Raw genomic sequence first — 22,197 nt, forward strand, 5'->3', positions numbered from 1 at the left:
ACACAGACCGAGTGAGTAAACCTAGGCCTTGCCAAAAGGGATCTCCTACCCGCCAAGGAAAAGCTTTAAAAGTCCTGGGGCTTCACTGGCGGTCCAGGGGTTAAGACTCTGCACTTCCAAGGCAGGGGGTGTGGGTTCAAACCCTGATCAGGGAACTAAGATCCCACATGCTGCACAGCGTGGCTAAAAAATTAAAAAAAGAAAGAAACAACTTAAAAGTCGTAACAAGGCTTTTCTTCCGTTTACTCAGTCCTTACAAATCCTGACTAATTGGGAGATAGGCAGCTTAAATCAGCTTATAGGTCTGATTACAGAAGATTTTAAGAGATGCGCAGTTATGTCACTTTCAAGTACGGGCAGTAACTCAATTTAGATTATAGAGAGATGTCTTATAAAGCCCCTAATACATATATATATATAGATAGATAAGGATGACTTGTAACGAGCTTAACAATTATTTGTATTTAATTCCTTGCTTTGAACGTGCTTCTGGTGGCTTAACACCTGTGTGTTCTGCCAATTACTTTAACATTTTCCCCCAGAAATCTCGTTTGCACTATTGATTTGGACTATCAAGGCAGAGTCTGAAATAATAAGGTTTTGGCCTATTCCTGATTTTACAAGGAAGATTGAAATCGTACATGTTCATCAGGTCGATTTTTTATTGGACACACAAAAGGGTGTTTGGTCTTTGGATGCTGGTTATTTGCAAAGTCAGCTGGAAAGAAGGTTTATTTTTTTTTGCTATTGTTATTGGTTTTTTAAGGGAAAATGTGGAAACTTGATCCCTAGAAAATGTTAAATGGAAGTGCAGAGGGGCAGTTTGCCCACCCTCGATGTAAATAGTTGAATCAATCCAGAGAAATGAGCCATCCCTAGGCTGGCAGTGTGGCCAGGTTGAAGGAGCACTAGACCATGAGAAAACCTGTGTTCTGTTCCTTGCTTTGTACTAGCTGGCTGTGTGACCTTGGATAAGTCACTTAACTTCTCTGAGCCTCAGCTCATCAAGGTTTCACTAGGCCAGCAGTGGCAAACACTCCTGGCCCCAGGGGTAAGACAGAAAATACATCTGGATAAAGAGGACTGGGAAGAAAACAAAGCAATGAAACAGAAAGCCAACAGAACACCAACTTTATTGTGAGGCTGGGGGGCAATCGGGAATGGTGGGGACTGAGGCAGAGCACAGCCCAATCTAAAGGGGATGGCCCACTAGTCAGCTTCAAGCTGAATGCAGACCTCATGTGACCAGATCTTCTAATTTCTTTTTAAAGAGAAGGTGAAAAATCCAGAGGTTTATATGAAATCATTTACTTTTCAAATATATGGCATGTAACAATAAACCTGTGTGAACCAACAACACTCTGAACAAAATGAAGTTTTCCCCTGGACTGAATTCAACTTGGGGGTGCTAATTTGCAGCCTCTAGACATGATGAACTCAGAAATCCGTTGCAGGTGTGGAATGCTGTGGCCCTGTGAGTTTCATGTGCGTAGCCCCTCAGGGTCACACCAATGTCGAGGTGGAAGAGGTCTTAGCGGGTTCCTGGTTTGCCTCTCGTGCACCATCCCTGGAAGTTATTACCTAACCTTCGTTTAGCCCTTCCACAAGCCTGACTGTCCCGAAAGGGACAAACTCTGTTTGGAGTTCTTTCTTGTATTGAGGAGAAACCCTTCATTCACCTACTTCTTGGTTCTAATTCTGTCACCTGGAGTGATACAGAACACATCCTTGGTCTCCTGGGTCTTTAGACCTGGCTGAGCCTGCTTCTGTCCCCCCACCCACATCAGACAGCTGCTTCCTGGGCAGTCAGGGCTTTGAAAGGTCTTCTTAGAGCACAAAACCCTGGATAAGTTAGAGACATTTCCCTGGAAGAGAATTCAGCTGGAACCCCTTTCACCATGACTTGTGCATGGTTGAGGCGAGTTTCCCTCCTTTGGGGGAGAGAGGAGGGGGCTGGGAGGTATAGAAAGCCACTGCTAGCCTATTGGGAGACCTGAGGGAGGCAGGGTGCAACCTGTGTCCTTCAAAGGGTCACCACTGGGGGCTCTTTGTTCTGTAGAATGGGTCGAAGTGGGAGTGTCGTTTTGTCCCAGAAGGGTAGTCCTGTGACCCCTTCTCACCTCACTGTAACCTTTGGGTGCTTTCTGCCCACACAGGGATGACCTGGAATCACTTTCTCCTACAGCTGCTTGCCAGGCTCTGTGATAGAGCAGCAGACGGCGGGGCGGGGTGGGCACGTGGCGGTGTGCTTTGCCCTCGCTGGAGAGAGGTGGGCAAGTGACTGCTGTTTGCGTCGACAGGCGTGCAGCTCAGGGGCCGCTTGGGAGCCTGTGCCTGGATATGGGACAGAGCCTTGAAGAGACGTAGGGCTCAGCTGCTGTTCAGAGCTATTCCGTGCGGGGTGAAATGCTTCCTTCAAAATGTGACTCCGCATTATAGTAGAATCTCCGTGACGTATTGTGGGGACAGTCTTTCACATGCTCTGTGATTCGACCCATGAGTCTAGAACAGGGACATGAACTAGGTGTAATAAATAATATGCAATCTGGTGACTATTTAGCATCTGGTAATGATGATAAGTCAGGTTTGAAATGTTCCTTGAGGAGACTGTGAGATTCTGAGAAATGAAGCCAGGAAGACTGATTAGAGCCTATTGCTGTTCAGAAAATCTACTGCAAAAAATACAGGGAGGTATTGCTAGGCTAATAGGAGAGGCAAATACAGTCCACCTTGGCCTCTGAAAACCAAATGGGTGTAATCAGCAAATGTCATTGCTCTTAGGGGTGAATGCACAGGAGAGCAAGAGACACCCTGCCACACGGCGGTAGAGAGCGTTGTTGATTTGATCAGTGACAGCAGAGAAAGAACACATTAGCTTTTCTCTATGGTCCTTACTTCCTTTGAAGCCTTATTGATTTATTCATTTATTTGTTTGCTTCTTTGATTATTTATCTCTCCAGTTTTAAGGAAAGACCCCTATTGAAGAAATAAAAGTCATGTTTTTAAGGGTTTGTGCCACCGAAACTTCTTCTTCTTGGGGGGGTCACACACTTGTTTTTCAGCTCTTTTTTTTTTTTTAACATCTTAATTGGGGTATAATTGCTTTACAATTGTGTGTTAGTTTCTGCTTTATAACAAAGTGAATCAGTTATACATATACTTATGTTCCCATATCTCTTCCCTCTTGCGTCTCCCTCCCTCCCACCCTCCCTATCCCACCCCTCCAGGCGGTCACAAAGCACCGAGCCGATCTCCCTGTGCTATGCGGCTGTTTTTCAGCTCTTGACGTAAAGATTCATATCCTGCATTGTGTACAGCTGTACCGGGTGGTGTTTACATTGCATATTTTGATGATGAATCGCCCTATTCTCCCAAAATCTGGCCGCACTTGTTGGATGAATTTAGCAGTAACATAAAATAACCCTTCTGGAAGTTATCTGGGGAGAGAGTAACCCTAATCCTGTAGTAGTAGAAAGAAGAAAAACCCAGATAAAGTGGTGACTGTTTGTGAATGGAGGGAACAAAGACATGGGGAAGAACAGTAGCTAATAGTCAGCAGACCAGGGATAATTTGTGATGTAGCAGGAAGAAGATGGGCTTGGGTTCATTATTGGCTGTGTGACCTTGGGCAACTTACTTAACTCCTCTGAGCGTCAGTTTCTGCATGGGTTAAATAGGGGAGAACAAATTTGTATCTTGTCAGAATTGAAGAGGAAAATGTGCGTCAGTGCCCAGCGCTGAGTGTGGCACAGGGTCACTCCCTTCTCCCCACTGGGTGATCTTCTGTCTTCACATATTTGTCATTCAGTGCCTTACACATAATGAGCACTTGATATTTTTTGGTTAATGTACAGAGGCAGGGAGTCAGAGCGCATTGTCCAAAACGCAGGAGGCAGACAGCCTGCCTCAATGCTGCTCTCTGATCTCTCATTTGGAACCTCGGGTAAATAGGGGAGCCTGGGGAAGGTGCAGGGAAGGTATCTGGTGCAAGACAGAATCCTTCCTTTTCTCCCAGGTACGTGCACACACAGGCAGCACATGCCAGGCAGACCTCGGTCAGTGCATGTTCCAGTACCTTCCCTTTCTTCTGCCCTCACTTCCCAGAGTGAAGAGAGGTGATGGTTCCAAATGAAAGACTAGCAATTTAAGAAGTTTTTCTTAAGAGGGAGGAGAGCAAATTTATATCTCTTGAGAATTAAAGGAGAGAATGTGTGACAGTGCCTTGCTTTCCTTCTTTTTAATGTGAAGTATGAATAGAAATGTTGATTCTGTGTAGATACATTATTTGATTAAACAGGACATCAGTGTGCTCAGTGGTTAGATTTGCCAAGAGATCCGAGGCAAGCTGTTAATGGTTTTCCTCATTTACTCGAGGATAAATAATGCAGGAAGCTCATCAGATTCGTCTGAATCTGACAGATTGGAAAGAATCTGATCCCCCAAGATAAGGAAGTGGTGAAGGAGGAAAAAGATTGCCACGAAGCTGGTTTTACCGCTCGAGAAATCTAGAGCTTCAGAAAGCCATGTTGAAATCAAATTACACATCTGTCTTCAGCCAGAGTAGGAAGTTGAAAGTTAAAGAGAAGCTTCCCGGGCTTCCCTGGTGGCGCAGTGGTTGAGAGTCCGCCTGCAGATGCAGGGGACGCGGGTTCGTGCCCCGGTCCGGGAGGATCCCACATGCCGTGGAGCGGCTGGGCCCGTGAGCCGTGGCCGCTGAGCCTGCGCGTCCGGAGCCTGTGCTCCGCAACGGGAGAGGACACAACAGTGAGAGGCCCGCGTACCGCAAAAAAAAAAAAAAAAAAGAGAAGCTTCCTTCTCAGGCTTGACTCTGTTATTAATCAGCTTTCATACTGGGTGGTCTCTTTAGAGACTGGCCCGTTATGGCTATCGTGCATCAGCAAGGCCCTTCCCCAGTGGGCCATCCACTGTTTGACAGGAAGTGGATTATCACGAGCAGAAGTCTCAGGGTGAACAGCGGTGTGTCACTGCTGGGCTTTCTAAACATATGCGTGCCGTCTTCAATTGGCTGCACACTGTGACTGATGGAGGACACCAGGGCTATCTTATGACAGATAAATATGCAGTTAAGATGTCCCTGCTGTCCCCGAAAGGGGATGGACAACTGCTTTCGGAATATGAATCCCCATACCATATTCAGCCCTGGAATATTTCTCCTAACTACTTCTTTGGGGTGTGAAAGGAGGAAACTATAATCATCCGTTAATATTGGATTAATTTCATTGATTAGTCTAGCTTTCCCCCCACCCCACCCCCTTCTTCCCTCCCTCTCTTTCCTTCCTTCCCTCCTTCCTTCCTACAAATACCTGTCAGGCTCAGGAGATACATCATTAAACACTACAGAAAAATTCCCTGCCCTTATGTTATGGTGCTTACGTTCCTCTGTGTGTGTTTGTGTGTAGGAAGAGGAAGATACTAAGGCAAATGAATGTATATATGTGTTTATATACACATAATTGTACCTGTCCGTCTTTTTGCCATTTAAAAGCTGATGCTGTGACCAATTAGATACTAGAAAACTTAGTAGAGGCATTTAAGACCCCAAAGGTTTTTCCAGAAGCTCCCCACTACCTCAGAGAGTGGTTAAAGGAGACAGACTACAAAGTGTCTGCTGTTTGATTCCATAAGTAGAGTCTTGGGCCACCCCTGGGTGGGAGAGTCAGATGGCAGCCTGGGGGCAGGTGACAGTCCTTACTCAAACTCCAAGGTACTTCTGAGGAACTGAAGGGTCCCCCCAGGGGACAAGCAGGTCTTTCATGTCAAGAAGACCGTAGGTCTGTGTCTTTATTCCTGTCTTACCCCTAGGTTCTTCTTTGTTATAAAGCAGAAACTAACACACCATTGTAAAAAAATAAATAAATAATTTTTTTTTCAGATTCTTAAAAAAAAAAAAAAAAGAAGACCGTAGGGTTTGGTTTGAGGCAGGTTTTTACTGCCCGCTACTTGAGGCTCAGCCCCACCTTGGTTTGGTCTGTGGTTCTCAAGGTACAGTCCAGGGTAGGGCCCACCACTCTGCATCAGAACCACTCAGTATACTGGTTATCTATTGCTGGGTAGAAAATTTTTTTCCCATGAGGAAGTTATTTTTATTTCCATTTCATAGATGAAGCAACTGAGATCTGAAGAAGTTACCCAAGTTTATACCAGTAAATGGCGGAGTCGGGTGCTTTTCACATCAAGTTGTTTCCTTGTTCTATTCCATTATACATGAGAATGAGATTTTGATACTTCCTCCTTGGCAAGAGCCAGCAGAATTCACCTGGTGTTTAGTCAGCTCGGGCTTCTATAGCAAAATACCATAGACTGGGTGGCTTAAACAATAAACATTTATTTCTCACAGTCCTGGAGACTGGAAGTATAAGATCAGGGTGCCAGCAGGGTTCTGTCTTAGATCCTTCTGGGTTGTAGACTGATGACGTCTCATTGTATCCTCATATGGCTGAAAGAAGGCCAGTTATGTTTCTGGCCTCTTTTTGTAAGGCACTAATCCCATTCATGAGGGTTCTGCCCTCAGGACCTAATCACTTCCCAAAGACCCACTTCCAGATACCATCACACTGGGGATTCGATCTCAACCGATGAATAATGCAAGGCCCCAAACATTCAGTTCCTAACACATGATGTATTCATTTTCTATTGTGTAACAAAGCACCACAAATTTTGGAGCTTAAAACGACCTGTATTTGTTATCTCCTGTGGGTCAGGAGTCCGGGCAGGGCTCAGCTGTATCCTCTTCTTGGTTTCTGACTTACTTCACTTAATATAATAATCTCTAGTTTCATCCATGTTGCTGCAAATGGCATTATTTCATCCTTTTTTATGGCCGAGTAGTACTCCATGATACACACACACACACACACACACACACACACACACACACACACACACCCACATCTTCTTTATCCATTCATCTGTTGATGGACGTTTAGGTTGTTTCCATGTCTTGGCTATTGTGAATAATACTACTGTGAACATTGGGGTGTATGTATCGTTTTGAATTATAGTTTTGTCCAGATATTTGCCCAGGAGTGGGATTGCTGAATCATATGGCAACTCTATTTTGAGTTTTTTGAGGAACCTCCATACTGTTTTTCACAGTGTCTGCGCCACTCTGCTTGTTTTCTCATGAGGCTGCAGTCAAGATGTTGACTGCTGGGCTGTGGGAGAATCCACCTCCAAGCTCACGCAGGTAGGTGTGGTTGTCAGGCTGAGGGTCATGACTTCTTGGTGATGGAGGCTGGAGGCTGCCGCAGCTCCTAGAGGCCATCGGTGGTTAAAGCCCACGTGGCCACTTACTTCATCGAGCCAGCATGGAGTGTCTCTAGAGCACATCTCCTAGCCAGATGGGGTCTTGTATAACATAACCTAATCACCTGTGTCATATTCTATTGGCTGAGAATCGAGTCACAGGTCCCACCCACACTGAAGTGGAGATTACACAAAAGTGTGAATACCAGGAAGGGGGAGGAACCAAGGGAGGCGCACCTGGTTTGCTTGATATAAGTGCAGATTGCTGGGCTCACCTTGAAGTGACCCAATCAGAATTTCTGGGGTTGGGCCCAGGAATCTGCACTGCGGCCACTGCCCAGGCACTTCCTGGTTGGAGAAGCCACACTGAGCAGCAGGGGACACCTGGCGTTCTTTCCTGCCAGCGCTGCTGAGGCTCCTCCAATCCAGTCCTCATGCTGACCAGGGGCCACATGGTGATGGGCCTTGAAGCTCCGGGGCTCAGCAGCTAGCCCAGCGTCTAAGGGGTGGAAATGCTTTACCTCCACAGCCTGCCCGTGCACAGTGGCCATTTACCAATGGGGTCTGTCGCAGAATGTAGACTCTAAATTTTACGTCCCTCAGCATTGGAAAAACTGGAAACGAATGTTCATAGCAGCTTCACTCATAATAGACCCAAATGGGAAGCAGCCCAAATGCCCTTCAACAGGTAAAGGGTTCAACTACGGTGTATCCATGCCATAGAATACTACTCAGAAATGAAAAGAATAAACTGTTGATACACACACAACTTGGACAAATAGCCAGGGCATTATGTTGAGCAAAAAAAGCCAATCCCAAGAAGCCAGTATCGTGGATTCCATTTATATAACAATCAGACCATGATAATAGTTAGAAATAGAAGACAGATTTAGTGGTCGTTAGGTGTTAGGGGAGATGGTTGTGGTCATAAAAGGGCAGGATGAGGGATCCTCTGGTGTTGGAGCTGCGCATTTTCTTTCCTGTTGAGATGAATACATGAATCTACACAGGTGATGAAGTTGTATAGAACTTTATAGACACACACAAAAATGAGTACAAGTAGAACTGGGAAACTGGAATAAGTCTGGTGGATTATATGACTGTCAATATCCTGTTTGTGATAGTAGAGTGTGATTTTGCAAGATGTTGCCTTTGGGGGAAGCTGGGAAAAGCATACAGGGGATTTTCTCTGTAGTATTTCTTACAATGCATGTAAATCTACAAGTACTGCAATAAAAATTTTAATTAATAAAATAGGGCCTGGACTTCAGCTTTCTCATCGCATCTTTGCTGTCCTGCGCCCATCCACAATAGATCTTTGTTAAGAGTCACCTTTCTTCTTTCTTCCTCCACAGTCCTCCTGGGGAGGAGGTCTTAGCTTCGGTTAAGTCGCTCTCTTCTTTTTACAGGAATCATTCTCCTCAGGTGACTGCCCTTCTTGGGCAAGAGCTTTGACCACAGAAAACCCAGAAAGCTGAGACATGGAGTTTCTTGCAGGGTAAGTAGAATCCAGCCTCTTCTTATTCCAGGGCCACACCTGCAGCTGCAAAACATCAGGAGCAAACATCAAGACTCCAAAGGCATGCCCCTGCATAGCTTTCCCTCACGGCCCACTGAACAGTTAGAATGCTGCATCCACAGCACGAGAGACCCACTTCTCCTGTAGCATCGTCCTACCGTGAGGCTCTGAGGTTAGTGGCATAGCTTTCGATATCGCTGGTTAGATCAGGAAATCGTGGACCAGCAATCTGTCCTGTTCATCGCTGTACCTCCTAGCATAGGGCTGTCCATTAAATGTTGAGTGAATGAATGAATGAATGAATGCTGAGCCTGACTTTATTACTGTCCAGTTTCATTTGGAAGAGGCAAGGAGGAAGACACAGTGGTTCTCTAAGAAAATGCTACGTGGCTCTTGTCAGGATTCATTTCCTCAAGGCTGGAATCAGGGCTTCCCTGGTGGCTCAGTGGTTAAGAATCCACTTGCCAATGCAGGGGACATGGGTTCGAGCCCTGGTCCGGGAAGATCCCACATGCCATGGAGCAACTAAGCCCATGAGCCACAGCTACTGAGCCTGTGCTCTACAGCCCGTGAGCCACAGCTACTGAAACCCACGTGCTACAGCTACTGAAGCCTGCACGCCTAGAGCCCATGCTCCACAACAAGAGAAGCTACCGCAAAGAGAAGCCCACACACCGCAATGAAGAGTAGCCCCCGCTCGACGCAACTAGAGAAAAGCCTGCGCACAGCAACGAAGACCCAATGCAGCCAAAAATAAATAAATAAAATAAATAAATTCATTTTAAAAAGGAAAAAAATATTTTTTAAAATAGGCTGGAATCAGTGACAACATGATACTTTATTCCCCCCCCGCCCCGATTTGCATTTTAGGCGTATGTTCTGGTTGAGCAGTTCTAAAAACATGTTAAGAGGAATATTGGGCAAGGCTTGATGAAGAGAGTAGACTTAGCCCTTTGGATCATGGCAAGTTGTCCCCTCTGGTTTTTGAATATTGGGAAAAGTGCTCTATAACAGAATTGGAGCTGGAGTCCCTGTTTAGCTGCCATCCTCAGCATTCTACTCAGGTCCACTCGGCCTCCCCAGCCCTTTTCGTAGCTGTCTTTCATCTAAGATGTTTTGCAGATTCTTTCTGATCGATGGATAGAAGCTGGTCCTCATCTCAGCATCTCTGTAAAGCCAGCTCTGCTTGCAACAAGTCGCTTCACAATTTCAAAAGTTTCACTTCATGACATCTGGAATAAAATACCTTTGAGTGAAGAATGTCAGCAGAAATATCAAATGGCCTGTTATACAGAGGAAGGAGGCTTGAGTCTGGGGCCCCTATGAGTGTGTGCTGCAAACATCAGAGTTTAGGTCAATGGCCAGATTAGCCTCCTATCTTGTCTGTGAGCAATCAGCCTAACCAGGCAATTGTACCGTGTGTGCTTCTGGCCTCAGCAGGAGAGTAGGCCATTGGTCCCCCTTGGCAACCATCAGTCTGTCCTCCTTACCTTGATGGCCACTAGGACTGATGCTACTGTGGGCTATCTAGTTGGTCTTGGGGAACCAACTTCTAGCTTAAAAGGTGCCCTTCTCTGGGGGACCATACTTGTTTGCCTTCTAGATTTATGGAGAGTAGTCAATATTATCGCAGGATGGTGATGGCAGTAGAGCCTATGGTTGAAGTGTTTGGAACCAAAGTACCAGAGACCCATATAGGGAAGTTGCTGGACTGTGGACCCCAGTGGGGGAAGAAAAGAGGGCTGCCTCGAGCTGTAGATCTGTAAGAAAACATTGTTGACTGAATCAACACCATATCTGACACATACGTATGTAAGTCATGTAATTGGAATAGGAATGTGAACCTTCTGCATTCTCTTTTGAAAATATCAAAGGGTGGAGAGGGGAGAAAATCTGGCCAGAAAATCTTTTTAAATTTTTTTAATTTTAATTTTTGAAAATTTTATTGCTGTATAGTTGATTTACAATGTTATGTTAATTTCTGCCGTACAGCAAAGTGATTCAGTTATACACATATATATATTCTTTTTTATATTCTTTTCCATTATGGTTTATCACAGGATATTGAATAGAGTTCCTTGTGCTACACAGTAGGACCTTGTTGTTTGTCCATCCTCTATATACTAGTTTGCATCTTCTAATCCCAAACTCCCAATCCCTTCCTCCCCCACCCTCCCTCCCCCTTGGCAACCATCAGTCTGTCCTCTAGGCCTGTGAGTCTGTTTCTGTTTTGTAGATAAGTTCATTTGTGTCCTATGTTAGATTCCACATATACATATGGTATTTATCTTTCTCTTTCTGATTTACTGTGCTTAGTATAATAATCTCTAGGTCCATCTGTGTTGTTGCACATTGTCCAGAAAATCTTGTTCTTTGCTCTCTGTAAGCTCCCACAGACTCTTTGTGACACTCAGCCTGAAGAAGTTTTCCTTGCACCAGTCCCACCAGTGATCAGCTCTTCAGAGGGCATGGTTTGGGATGTAAGACAGAAGGGGGAAAGATTGCATCTTGAATAATTTAAAATTATGTTTTATCCTTAGGACACATGCTTTGCTATAGTTCAGGGGTGTGTAGACTACTGCTATGATTAATATACTAGAAATCTGTTTAGTGGGTCACTGAATTTAGAAGCTTTTCATCATCTACATCTTCCTAATCAATAGGTATTAAAAGGCAAGTGCTATCAAGTAGGTGGTCTAGGAAATTTTCAGTTAAAATGGAGTTTTTGTTTTCAAAAGAGGAGGAGACATCTATAGGTTGAACTCTCCTACTTTTATTTATTTATTTTTTAGATAACAGTCTCAAGTGTGTTTCAGTGCTTTAAAAAATGTTTTAACTGTAGTTTTTTCTGATTTAGTTTAATCAATACCAGGGTAAATTATTTCACTCTGTGGTATACTTGTGACATGAAATGATTGATTAACTGGAAAAATCTCTGATGGAATAGTGGCTCTAGGCAATGATTATCAATGGCTACACAAACACTAGGTGAAGGTTCATGGGGAGACTTTTTAGTGGGTGAATCAGGTTGACATCACCTGAACTCATTGATTATCACAAAAAGTGCAACAACCAGACATTCTGTGCCTCCTGATGTGATGCAATAGGACACCACAGCATGGTCCATAACATCTTGTTGCTAAAAATATTGAACCTAGATGGAATCAAATCTCTAGATCCAACTACCAGTTTATAGAAAATACAGAGGAAAGGGGAACATGTTGGATGACACCACGAGGATGCATGCAACCACTGGACAAATGACCAATTTGTCATTTGTCCATAAATGGCATGGAGAAGAAAGGGAGAGAAAACGGTTTTGGACTGAAAGAGACTTAAAAGACTAATCAAACAAATGCTATTTGCAAACTTTGGAGGCTGATTTCAACAAATTGACTATAAAAATACATTTTTGAGACAATCAGGGAAAAATAAGGGTGGTTATGAGGTGATAATTAGAAATTCTTGTTAAGTTTGTTGAATGAGATAATGGCATTATGGTGAAGTTAAAAAGAGAAAAAAATCCCAATCATTCAGAAATACATGCTGAAGTATTTATGGGTGAAATGGTAGGAGATCTGGGTTTTGAAATCCAATATGAAAAAAGGTGGAAGGCAGAGATGAAATAAAAATGACAGAATTGTTGATAATTACTGAGGCTGGGAATAAGTACTTGGGGTTCATAGTCTAGTCTTTCTACTTTATATGTTTGAAATTTTCCATAATATATGGTTAAAGTAAAGTTGAAACATGTTCTAGTTTTTGTCTGAAGGCCTCAGAGAAATGAAGCAGAAGACATAAGGAATGGAATAAGCTATGCCTCTAAATGATGCTTCCGTTTTTCTTTTTTTATTAAGGATATATTTTGTGGCACAGGCTCGAGCTGTCTTAGTTGAGGGGAACAGGGATCCAGAGAAGGAGGTGATAATTGCTCAGCAGATGGAGGAAATTTAGAAGGGACAGTGCTAAGTTTAACTGTCTGGAGGTTGTTGAATGCTATGGTCTCTGAATGTTTGTTTCCCCTCAAAATTCACGTTTTGAATTCTAATGCACAATGCGATGGTGATAGAAGTTGGGGCCTTTGGGAAGTGATTAGATGATGAGGGTGAGGCTTCATGAATGGGATTAATGCTCTCATAAAGATCCCATAGAGCTCCCTAGCCCCTTCTGCTATGTGAAGATACAACAAGAAGTCTGTGACCCAGAAGAAAGCCCTCATCGGACCATGGCACCCTGATCTCAGACTTCTAGCCTCCTGAACTGTGTTTATCCTTTATAAGCTACCCAGTCTGTGGTATTCTGTTATAGCAGCTGGAAGGGACAAATACATTGGGCTGTTTTTAATTCGGATATGTTTCCGTTTTCTGCCAAGACCTATCCGCAGTGCTGCTAGAATGTCTGGGAAAAGATCGGGCACTTAATAAATGTTGACTTGATGAATGATTAAACTTCAATTAATTGGCACCCCCCCTTTTGTATGAGTGGCCTAGATAAGGCTTTAACAAACAACCAATGCAATGAGTAATTGATCTAAACAAATCCTTAGTGTTGGAGAGAAAATGACCACTATTAGGTGTCAGGAATATTATGCCAAATAAATACAAAGCATCTTCGTTACAGTTAGGCACTGGGCTGTTTTAGAGGTGGAGTCACTGTACCTGTTCTGCAGCCTCATGAATTCTCATTATCATCTCCCTGGTTATAACAAACAAGAATAATGCTAAAAATACTAATTTCTTAGGGACAGTATTACCGGTGTGGAGACACAAGATTATCAGCAAATGAGGAAACAAAAGGGGCTTCAATAAAATTACTTCCTATCAAGTGTAATAAACATGTACAATAAGTTATTATTAAGGACCTTTGAGGCAGACCACGTTAATGAGATATGGAGACACCTAAACTAGATTTCAAGTAAAAAAAAAGAGAGTAAGAATAAAGGCGAATGTAAGAGAGAAGAGGAAAATGGAAAATGAAGAAAAAAAAAAAAGGAGTAGGTATGATGAAAATTGCCCTGCTGTTCTGTGGCAAGAGTGAAAGCAAACCTAATGACTTTCTCTGCTTTCAGTTTTAAAAATAAGACATTTCTCAGATATGAAATGTGGTCCATTATCTGTCAATGGTGTTCCGAGTTGTCTTCAGGCAGCAAATGTATGCCATAAAATAAAGTTCAAATTCCCCACACCCTCCTTTTAAGGGGCAGCACAAATCTAGCCTGTTTGGAAAATTGGTTCTTGATGACAGTTTTTCTACCCTTGCTTAGAGGAATTCACGGACGCGTATGATGTGCGTGTGTGCGTGCGCGCGCGTGTGTGCCTGTGTGTATGCTGTGGTTCATAGATTTTAAGATGAACCCTTTTTTCACATTTCAACATCTCTGAAACCAAGGTGTGTGTCAGGGTTGAATTGGCAGCATTTTTTTCTGTCTTGATGGCTCACAGAATAATGTTGCGTATTATCATCGGGCACATCTTACGTTGTAAATTTGATTTATTTAGAGGCAGGGTAGGGTGGGGAAAGAGGAAGAGGACAGAAGTGGGAGAAAATGTGATGATGCTTTGTATAATGGCATAATTTAGAAAAAATGCTTTTTAATTTCAATTCCCAATATTCGTTTGGGTGACTGGGAATAAAAGTGGCACTTGCTTATATTCTTTGGATGGATCCGTGGAAATGGTTAAGCTCTTCCCTCTGAATTCTCCTTCACTTGTTTGTTCCAGCCTTTTCTGTTTCTCATACATGTGCAATTTTAGCTTGGTTCGAGCTCCACATTTACAACTTTCCAAAATGCGCCCATGACTTAGATCAACTGTTAGTTTGAGAAGAATCAACCATGAAAAGATCTGAGAAGAGCGTCAGAGCTGTACTCTAAGGTGGGACAAAAATGCCCCTTAATATCTTAGAGAATTCTACCTCTTCTGAGTCCAAACATATTAATGTGTGCCCAAGCTGTGCTTCTGCTTCTATTTGTCATTTCTGGTTTTCTGGGCACAAGCTCATGCTAGATGCCAAGCAAACTGCAGGCTTCAGCTCAGCAACTATGAAATAAAGGGGCCTTGGTTCTCTCCTCCGGGAGGGAATTGCTTTTAACCCTTCAAAGCAGTTCCTTTGGTTCCTTTTTGTAGCTGTAGGTCTTAGGGATTCCTACTTAGAGGTGAGGGCATTAACTCTCATGGGCTCAGATGGCATGCCATCCATCACACAGAGGGAGAGGAAGTGCAGCTGGAAAACCAGTGCCTCCTCAGATCAGGAGCCTTGAATATTGAATTCTCATGCAGGATCTGGCATCTCTTATACTGGTTTTGATTTTGTGATACAACTGAGCTCAGATGAACAGGTGATAGACTGTGGCTCTGGTTGGATCAGCAAGATGGCGCTGCTCGAGGTTATGGGGCAGATAGCAAAGGCATCTGAATATTGGCCGCTGACAGTCAAGCGATGAGTTTGGATAATAGGTGATAGAAAGCAGTAGCATACAGTCTCTGGCTCTATCTCTCACCCAAACACCCGGCAGAAATTCAGTGAAAAATACTCATCAAATCAATTGAGCCATATTAGCGTAGGCAGGGTTTAAGAGTTCTGGGCGTACACTCATTGCAGACAGTAGAAATGGGGTGATGTTTGCTTGCCTCCTATGCAAATGTTTTTTTATGCGTCCGTGTAGTTACCAGTTTCATTAGACCCAGTCTTTCCTTGCCAGAACCCAAGCAAAATGTCACCTCCCTTTTGGAGAGATTTCGTCATTGACAGAAACATAATTTCACTTACCCAGCGAGAGAAATGTTGACACTGACAAGAAGATAGTACCTTTTACCTTCAAAACTGTTTTATAGGAAACAATTTAAGCTAAAAGAGCTTTTTCTTCCATTTTCTCCGTTTTATCAGCAGTGATTACTCCCTTTGCTCTTCTGCCATGTCAACCTACGTCCAAAGTACCTGAGTTGGGTCTGATCAGTGTCTGGTTTAAAATGAAGATTAAATATTCCCAGCCCAGGGTTTGGAGTCGGGGCACCTGTGGGGATTTGGAGCAAGGTTTAGGGTGCTGGTAATGTTAACCTTGTAGCTGTGAGGGGGTGGAGGGGATGTGAAGTCTCAACGCCATGAGAGTTGCCTCTCTGAGCATCATCACCACGTTGGACAAGGTCAGTGCAGGGAGAAGAGCCATCCCAGGTCCCGAGCAAGGACGTCTGTGGGGATGAGGGAGAGCAGTAAGTTAGGCAGGAAAGGGCCAAGGAGAGCAATAAGGGAATGAGCTACCCGTCTCTGTCGCCAGCTAGAGGCAGATGCCTTTGTGGTGAGTGTGCCTGGGGAATCACACTGCCTGCATTGATTGATTGGATTGCCGGGCCGTGGAGTATGCAGGATCTTAGTTCCCCAGCCAGGGATTGAGCCTGTGCCCCCTGCATTGGGAGCGTGGAGTCTGAACCACTGGACCGCCAGGGAAGTCCCTACTGCCTACCTTTAAGTCCCAATCCTCCCCCTTACTTAGCTCTGTGACCTTTGTGCGCTATGACCTCAGTAACGACTCCATCATCCATCTGATTTCTCCGGCAGAAACCCAGTAGTCACCTCTGTCTTCACTTCCCCTACCTGATCTGTGAGCACGTCCTTTTGGTTCAGCCTCCAGAGGATCTCAGAGCCAGCCACTTCCCTCCACCTCTATTGCCACCACTCTAATCCAGACCATCTTGGTCTCTTTTCTAGAATACTCCAGCAGCCTCCTTAACAGTTCTCCCTGTCTTTACCGTTGACCTCTGAGAGTCTGTTTTCCACGTGCAGCCGGAGAAATCTTTTAGAAACATAATTGGATCACATTCCTTCTCCTATCATAATCCTTCACGGCTTCCTTTGCACACAGCACAAAACCCAGAGTCCCCAAAGAGCACACAGAGCCCTGCAGGATGGGGCCCCGCCTGTTTCTCAAGCACCTTGCACACGCCTGCTTCCTGTACTCACCATTGTCCAGTCAGTTGAGCTTTCTTTAAGCTTGTTTCATGCTCCAGATCTTTTCATGGGTTATTTCTGCTGCTTGGAATCCCTCTCTCCCAGCACCATGCCCGAGCCTCTCATTCGACAGAGCTTGTCTTGAATGTCACTTCCGATGTGGGCCACCCTTCCCCTATTTCCCTTTGACCCAGCCTCCTATTTATTTCCTTCATAGTACATTCCGAATTTGCAATTTGTAATTCTTTTATTTAATTGTCTTGTGTCCCTTTTCCCCACCAGGGCACAGGGATCACAGCTGGTCATTCACTGTGCTATCCCCAAAGCATAGTGCCTGGCACATTAGTCGGACTCTGTAAATACCTGGTGAATGAATGAATCCAACGAAGTGCTAAATAGACAGGTATTGAATGAATGGGCAAAGCTAGTGACGTCTAAAAGTGTGTGATTCTTTTTAGGGGTATTGCCATTGTTCCCAGGAGGTAGAGTGTTAAGCCCGACGGACACAACATGGTGCAGGGGAAAGACTGGGGACATTGGTACAGAAAGACAGAGCTCGAGTTGTGGCTCTGCCTCTTATTAGCTGTGTGATATAGGAAGTGTTTCTTAACCACTCCCAGCTTTAATCTTCTCATCTGTGAAATGGGGGTTAGACATCTTTACCTCAGAGGGTACCATGAGGAGTAAACGAGTTAATGTATGTAAATCCCCTGGCATAGAGCTGGCATGGGATCGGCATTCAACACCCAGTCACTCATTTCTTCCCTTCCACCAACAAAACTGGAACTACAGGCATCCGTGAGCTGATGAGAAAGGTGGTTTTGGAGGAGAGAGAACTTCCAGGTGCCAGCTCCCTCCCCAACTGTCACCGCCCCGCACCCCCCCCCCCCCAGTCACATTTTGTTAGGAATCTCAGACCATTGCAGGAAGACACTTTTTATAGCAGTAGAGGTTGCGAGTCGTTGTGGGACATACGAGCCAGGTCATTGCCTTTGCTTATTCTTCCTTGAAGTTGCACATTTCAAACTGAAGATTCTCAAATTCTTCTGTTCAGAATATGACCATATTTGGGGGTGAAACCCAGTGTCTTTTTTTCAACTGTGTTTCCTAATACCCTCCTGACTGCCACCTCCATTACTCTGCTTGAATTAATACTGGAGGCCTCTAAGAGCTCCTAACCCTATTTCATTAAGTGGCATTATCCCATTTGTCTGAAAATCTGCTCTCTGCTCTTCGTTCATCAGCAGAGGGACTGAGCTTTTCCTGGGGTCCTAACTGTTCCCTCTCACTTGGCTTCTGGACTCTTTCCCTTTTCTATCTCCTTCCTGTCCATGTTCCTACCATCTTTCTTTCTCTTTTTTCCTCCATCCGTCCTTACCCTCACTGTCTCCCCACTGAATGTTCCTTTCGTCATCTCTCTGCTCGGTGGTCCTCCTTGAGTAGCACAACTGGTAGAGCAGATACTTGGGTGCCCCTTGTCACATCCCTGGGTCTACTTGGGATTTCAGCCATGGCTATAGAGGACAGCTTCAGGTCCTCCTTGCTTCTGTGCCTCAGGGCCTTCTCCAGTGCCAAGGCAGCCTGGAAGTGTTGGGGAGTTATGGCCTCAGAGGCCACTCTCAACCAAGTGGGAGGGACCCTGGGTCTTGGTGACTAATTGGATTTGGCACTTGAGGGATAAGGAGGGGTGCAGGATGACTGCCAGGTTGTTGAGTTTGGGGAGACTGGGAGAGTCCCGGGGACGGCAAGATAAAGAAAGGACAAAGGCAAAATATCAAGTGAGGGCAAGCGACCTCAGGGCAGGAATCACTTTATTTACCTTTGTATTCCCAACATGTAGCACAGCACCAGCATCTAAGTGGTCATGAAATGTTCACCGAAATAGCAAACCCATTTCTTCCTGTGCCAGTGCCTTTAGAGAAAGCTGTTCGGTTGGTATGGCTTTCTTCAGAAAGTACCAGCTACCCAGGCACCATAATCTTATCCTGGAGATATCAATAGATTTTTCTCTTTTAATATTTGTTCCATCGTAGCACAGAACATCAGTATGAGAGTCATAAAACTGCTATTTCCTTGTCATTTATCAAGCCACTGTGGAAGTCGTTTGCTTTTAGGGGGGATTAATCTTCTAGAAGATCAGTATTGCACAGTATTTCAGTATGCATCCTAAGTGGTTAGGCAAATGTAAATTGTTTAGCATTTATATATCACTTATATTCTCCAGGAGTGCAACATTAGTTAATTCTCACGATACCTAGAGATAAGAGTCAATTTCAAGGCATGATTTGTATATGTTTCAAGTTTAGAAGTGTTCTCTGTCTTTTTTGGCAGTAGCTATTTCACTTTCGATCACAAGACTTCTATTTAATTTTGTTTATCATATTCTTCTTGTACTGGTAATACATGATGACTTTTATTTGCTGTGCAACTGCTATTTGAATAGCTTGGGGCTCAGAACTGATCTCAGAGGTCCTGCATCTTGCCTGGAGTTCCAGGTTGTTCTTGGAGTTGATTGTATTCTCCCACCCTTGGAAGAATATCTACTAGGCTTTACAAAGACACCAGCCCCTTGAGTGGAGAAGGTGTGAACGTCAGTCCAGGAATGAGTGCCAGTGTGCTGCCCTGGGAGATGCATGACTGAGACACCAAGGTGCATGCCCTGGAGGTCCTGTGCCCCTGGACGCAGCTACAGGGAGCCTTGGCTACCTCACTGAGGGTCTACACACTGAAAGACTGGGAGACAGCTGAGTGCTGCTAAGGAAAGCAGCACGCCACCTAGAACAAGGCACAGTAGCAGAGGCCACCAATATTAGATCAACGCAGGTATGGAACAAGGAGGTCTGTCTCCCTCCTGCTGGCCCAGGCTGCGGCTGTGGCTGACGTGAACCCTCCCAACACGTGGACCAGCAGAGAGGTGAACTCCAGCGGAGGGAGGTGAGGGCTGACTAGATGGACACCACTCCATCAATACCATGAAGAATCCCCTTGTACACAGATGCCTCCCAGAAGGTTGAGGGGTGAACCTTGAATTTAAGTCAATCTTTACCCCCAAAGTAAGTCTTGAATTAGAAAAGACCAAGTTATGTTACGCTGAAGGGTGAAATATTTTCCACAATCAGCAGAAATGGAAGCCCAAGAGCTAAGCTGCGATGGGTTACAAATCAATTTTTAAAAATCAGCTTTGCAAATTTTATAGACTCTCACGACAATCAAACATTCCATCAATTATTTTGTTATTATCCCATTTGGCAAATGAGGAAATTGAAGCTTAGAGGTAGTAAGTGACTCACTCGAAGGCACCCAACTAGTAAAGGGGGTGCTGTTTTCTAAGCCAGGTCTGACCCCAGGTCTGTCTGACCCCAGGTCTGTCTGACCTCAGGTCTGTCTGACCCCAGGTCTATCTGACCTCAGGGCTATCTGACCTCAGGGCTATCTGACCTCAGGTCTGTCTGACCCCAGGTCTGTCTGACCCCAGGTCTATCTGACCGCAGGTCTATCTGACCCCAGGTCTATCTGACCGCAGGTCTATCTGACCCCAGGTCTATCTGACCTCAGGTCTGTCTGACCCCAGGTCTGTCTGACCCCAGGTCTATCTGACCCCAGGTCTATCTGACCTCAGGTCTATCTGACCCCAGGTCTATCTGACCTCAGGGCTATCTGACCCCAGGTCCATCTGACCCCAGGTCCATCTGACCTCAGGGCTATCTGACCTCAGGGCTATCTGACCCCAGGTCCATCTGACCCCAGGTCTGTCTGACCCCAGGTCTATCTGACCTCAGGTCTGTCTGACCCCAGGTCTGTCTGACCCCAGGTCTATCTGACCCCAGGTCTATCTGACCTCAGGGCTATCTGACCCCAGGTCCATCTGACCTCAGGTCCATCTGACCTCAGGGCTATCTGACCTCAGGGCTATCTGACCCCAGGTCCATCTGACCCCAGGGCTCTCTGACCTCAGGTCTGTCTGACCCCAGGTCTGATTTTTGCTCTTATCCTTTACCCCAAGGGATTACTAGTGCTTCCTAAACTTTCCCACCAAAGTGTTCTTAAGAGGCACAGGACTGGGGTGCATAGCCCTCCCATGGTGGGGTGTGGGTGCGGGAGGCTGAGGACTGGTTAGGAGTTTAATCAGCAATTGTAGGCAACATGGAATTTCTTTGTCTCTTTTTTTTTTCAAAAATTATATTTGCTATGAAGAACTCATTCATTTTGTATTCTGCTACATATCTACTTTCAAAATGTTTAAAATTATGTAACATTTAGGAAAATGAGTTTTCATAGATGAGCCATGTTTATCCTCTGGCTCCAGGTATAACTCTGGGCCAGCCTTGGTGAACCCTCCAGGGTACATACATCCTAATTTGAGAACCAGTGGGTGGTCTCAGACAGGTACAAGGTGGGGAGACAAAACGTGGATTCGTGCAATAAAAGATGACTAAAGCAAAATAGAAAACATTTGGACCACGGTATGAGAAAACAAAAAAACGGGGAGAGAGAGAGAGAGTGTGTGTTTGTGTGTGTTTGTGAGAGACAGACAGACAGAGGCAGAGAGACAGAGACAAAGACCAAGACCTAGATAGACAGAACAGACAGACCAAGATAGAGAGAGGATACTGATTGTTGGTTGATTGGCCCAGAAGGTTAGAGCAGGGCGTCAGTGGAGGCTCTTGGCTTTGTGCCCATGTGTGACTGATTAACTTCGTAGGTGAGAGCAGGAGGTGACTGGACCGGAAGTCGTTAGCTGGATCATCATGTGGGTCGTCCACAGCCACAGACCCTCTCCTGGCCGCGTCTGGAAAGGGAGTTGATCTCTGGATGGGCTTGGTGACAGTAACTGTCCTGAAGACATGTGGAGCTAGAGATAGAATTCACTGGCGCGGTGGACTCTGAATCTGCCTGCAGATGTATTCTGGTCTCTAGAAATGCTGTCTTGCTGCTCGTCTCTGTCTCTGGGGATATGTTTTTATTCGTCAAGTAACTGGATTCCTAGTTTGTTTTCCAGAAGGGAGTATCCTAGTTTCTCAGACATGAATATTCCCATTGTTGGAAAGATTATACTTCTTTATTGTAAGTTGATACATTAGCATCCTGGCGTAACAACCCATCTCCCGTGAATTTTCTTAGCAAACATCTGTTCCCAGAGTGAGAACACACTTGGGTGAATAGAAGAAGTCAGGTTTTGCATTTGCAAAGCTGAGGTGCAGCCCCTTGAACCCATGATAGAACCTGCGAGTGTGAAGAAGGAATCTCTCTCTGAGGCTGGGTCTGAGCAGCCAGCCAACCGGTTTTACCCACCCCTTTCAATGACATCTTCCTGTAGGGGGATTAACCTTGCACTTGGCTACGGATACACTTATAAAAATGTTCAGTCTCTGTAGTAAGCAGAGGACTGCAGATAGAAAACTGGCATGGCATTTTTTTTTCTTAGCAAATTGGCAAAGTAATGATAATATATAGTGTTGGGAAGGGTG

This window comes from Leucopleurus acutus (genome assembly GCF_964270905.1).
Source record: "Leucopleurus acutus genome assembly, chromosome: 6".
In the NCBI taxonomy this organism is placed as follows: domain Eukaryota; kingdom Metazoa; phylum Chordata; class Mammalia; order Artiodactyla; family Delphinidae; genus Leucopleurus; species Leucopleurus acutus.